Raw genomic sequence first — 3,503 nt, forward strand, 5'->3', positions numbered from 1 at the left:
GTATCTGTATATTTAAAGTGGTTAGGATAGATATATAGTTGCATTCTCTTAATGAATAGAATGATTTGTTCTAATGGTGTTTGTAAATAGGATCTCATGTCCACATCTTGTACAGCAATTAACCACTAAGAAGAGTGTATGCAGTGTGTTAGTTATTGAAACTCTCCTAGCGATTTGATTTGAAACTGTCTCATTGCTATCTGTTTATCAATAAAATTATGAAAAAATAAAAAATATAAAAAATGAAAAATAAATTTAAAAAATTAAAAAAATTGATGAACGATATCTGTTCCATATTATGCCTAAGATGTTTGATATGCAGACAGATAGTGAGGTTAAGCTTAAAAGCCTAAGTTGTATGGTAATAACAATAATCTTGTCTTCTGGATGGCTAACAACCTAAGTTTGCAGACCAAAATTAGAGAAAAAGGAGGGCTGCAAGAATAGCCAACATTTTGGCCCTAACCTTCAAAGTGAATCAAGACTCGGGACATATGAGAACTTGTAATGTTACATCATGTAAGTGGGCAGGGTCCCAAATTTTCTGATCAAGGAAATTATGGGGCCAAAGATTAAAGTGATCAGTGATGTAGAGTGTGCCTAAGGAGAGTCACATGGAGAGAAAACATTCTCTCATGCTTTCACAGAGAGCACATATGGCAAGCAATGTCCGTGAGTCATCCGTATGGGTGACACTGACAAAGGTTCTTTAATCTGAGGTACAGGATCTCAGGATAAATCCTCAGGGGATTTCACTGACCTTATCAGACCCAAAAGCTACTACTCTTGTTGCATAAGTCCTGCTTAACCTTGGTCTGAACCATCCAGTAGAACAGTATGAAAACAAAATATATGAAGTAAAGCCATGTTGTTATGTTGAGCTGTAGGGGACTCAGGTCAACAATTTCTGACATTGCCCGTCAAGCAGAAGACCTAATACTATTATGGGCTACTGGACTCTTTGAGAATATTTTGCTGAGTTTATACACCTATAAATTCAAATAACAGAACTTAACAAGAAAAGGGTGTACAGATGAATGTTCATTTTGTATGTGTGTATTGAAAGTAGTTCAGAGAGATATATAGTTACATTCTCTTAATGAATAGAATGATTTTTTCTAATGGTGTTTGTAAATAGCATATCATATCTGCACCTTGTACAACAATTAGCCACTAAGAAGAATGTATGCAATGTATTAATTATTGAAACTGTCCTACCAATTTGGTTTGAAACTGTCTCATTGCTATTTGTTTATCAATAAAATTATGGGAAGAAAAGAATCATAACAGTGTTAGCTTAAGTAAAATTTGAAAATTGTTTGCTTTGGCTTGGACTTCTATTATTACTTTTTATTTTCCTGGTTTTAAATATAAATAAATTATTGAAATAGTGTTAAAAGTAACTGCTTGATGATTGTTCCAAGAAATATGCTGAAGATGTGGAAGTGAGCACTGCAGTTTGGAAGAAATCTGTAATGTTCTTAGAGTGCCATTTTTCTGATGCTCTGCATTAATAAATAGATTCTGGGTGATGCTACATAAAAGAATACTGTCTTCTCTTGACGTGTTTCTTTTCCAGCCCTCAATTTTCACTATTTTCCTTATCACTTGAGCATGGAATACTACCAGTTGCTCTTCGGTGATTATCCCCTAGTGATGTAGTTGGTTTTGTAGATTGCTAGTTAAACTGAACCTAAGGTCCTAAAACCTGGGTGGATGATATTTTTGACAGTTATCAGATGAGAAAAGGTATTCTGAAATGCAAATGCAGAGGACACAGGACAACCAATCCCACAGCTTGAATAAGCAAGTCTATTATCAATCACATTCAGGTTGGGAGAAATTCCACTTCTGATTGTGCTGCTCCTGCAATGCGCAAATGGTTTGGTAGAAGGTCCCAATATATTTTGCTTTCTCACAAGCAGATTTTCATTTAATTGTATATTTAATCATGTGATTAACTTTTCATTGTTTATTTGAAGTTGTCTGCTTTCTTTAAATTTTTGAACTGTAGCTTCTAATTGTTCTTGTAATTTGCATACCTCTTGTTTTTTGCTCAGAGAGATTATCCAGTATCTTGTAATTCCTTTTGGAATCTTTCCTCTTTCTGAGCCAATGGTTTTTCTTGCTGATTAGTAACTGTATTCTTCAGTTTCAACTTACCCATGAGAGTTTTGAGATCTCCTTGTAACCTCTTGACAGTTTCATTTGCCCTCAGAAGTTCTACTAATAATAATTTTATTGTAGCTTCAAGTTTTCTGGGTTGTACCTGATTTTTCTCACCATTTTCTTCTAATGTCACCTTTTGTTCCTAAATTGTATCAAATGCTTCTTTTGTTCTTGCAAAAAGCTGGTCTTTATCTTTAATTTCTTGTTCCAAAACTGCCACTTTTCTTTGTAGTTCATTAATATGCTTTCCTTTGTTGTGACATTCATCATCTAGTGTAGAATTCTCTCTTTGCAAAGAGAGGACTTCTTGCTTAGTCCGCTGTAGCTCCTCTTCAACACCAGAAAGTTTTGCTTTGAGCTCTCTAGTAGTAGAGGCTCCTTAATATTTCCTCTCAGTCAGATCTTTACTATCTGCTACTAATTCAGACACTGTTTCGTAGCTAGTGGATGCTTCCCTGAGGGAGGACTTCTAAATCTTTTTTCTGTTGTTCAGGCTGCTGTTAGTATTGAACCTGTGCCTGTAATACTTTTTCTTTCTCATTGATGAGTTCCGGAGAATGCTTATTTGCCAAGGAGGCTGTATGTGATGCCCATTTATTTTGTAACTTATCTAATTTTTATATTTTTTCAGACAATTTCTTTTCTGTAAGGATGCCTAGGAACATCATCTAGTGATTGTGTCAATAATAATCTTTCTTCCTTGCTACATTTTAAGCAGCCTGCCAGAAATTTCTTTATCTCCACATAATTTCCAGGTCAAAGTTTTAGTGAGAGGTGTATAAGATGCTTCAAAGGGTTTGTCTCTATGACACTTAAAAATGCAGGTGAGTTATCCAGAATAGCTCCTGGAGAAACTGTAGCAAAACCTTAGGATTTCTTTGGCATGTTCTTAAGCACATTGCTGAAGAAGATCTATGAATTTTTGCTAGGAAAGCTAAAAAAGTATACTAGCAGACCTTGTTGGAATTTTAAACCTTGCAAATATTCCTCAGGTATAATAAGGTTATAAAAAATGTATCTGTATCATCTCTCAGGTGAATCCCTGAATCTTCTCCCCACACTCCTTGCATTTCACCTGTAATAAAATTAGTTGCTGGAACAGAACTTGGCTCATGTTGGACCTCTGTCCTGGAAAGTGTATGGAAAAGCCCACCACACCCAGCCCTCAGAACTAACTGGTAAAGTTTCAGAGTCCAGAGAGAGTTTGAGGTTAGCCTCTACTTTCTCTTGTATGTACTATATTGCTGCTGTTATTGCCAGCAAATGATGATTTTGTTTCTAGTTTTTCCTAATCACGGAATCTAACTTTTCCTAGAATTACAATCTTGGATAGG

At 35.3% G+C, this 3,503-nt stretch overlaps 1 pseudogene; it reads right to left on the reverse strand.

Annotated features, from left to right (window-relative positions):
• Positions 1-1,393: 1,393 nt before the first annotated feature.
• LOC101569585 lies at positions 1,394-3,283 on the reverse strand (annotated as a pseudogene).
• Positions 3,284-3,503: the final 220 nt, after the last annotated feature.

Source organism: Octodon degus, unplaced genomic scaffold (assembly GCF_000260255.1).
Source record: "Octodon degus isolate 3935 unplaced genomic scaffold, OctDeg1.0 scaffold00041, whole genome shotgun sequence".
NCBI classification, from domain to species: domain Eukaryota; kingdom Metazoa; phylum Chordata; class Mammalia; order Rodentia; family Octodontidae; genus Octodon; species Octodon degus.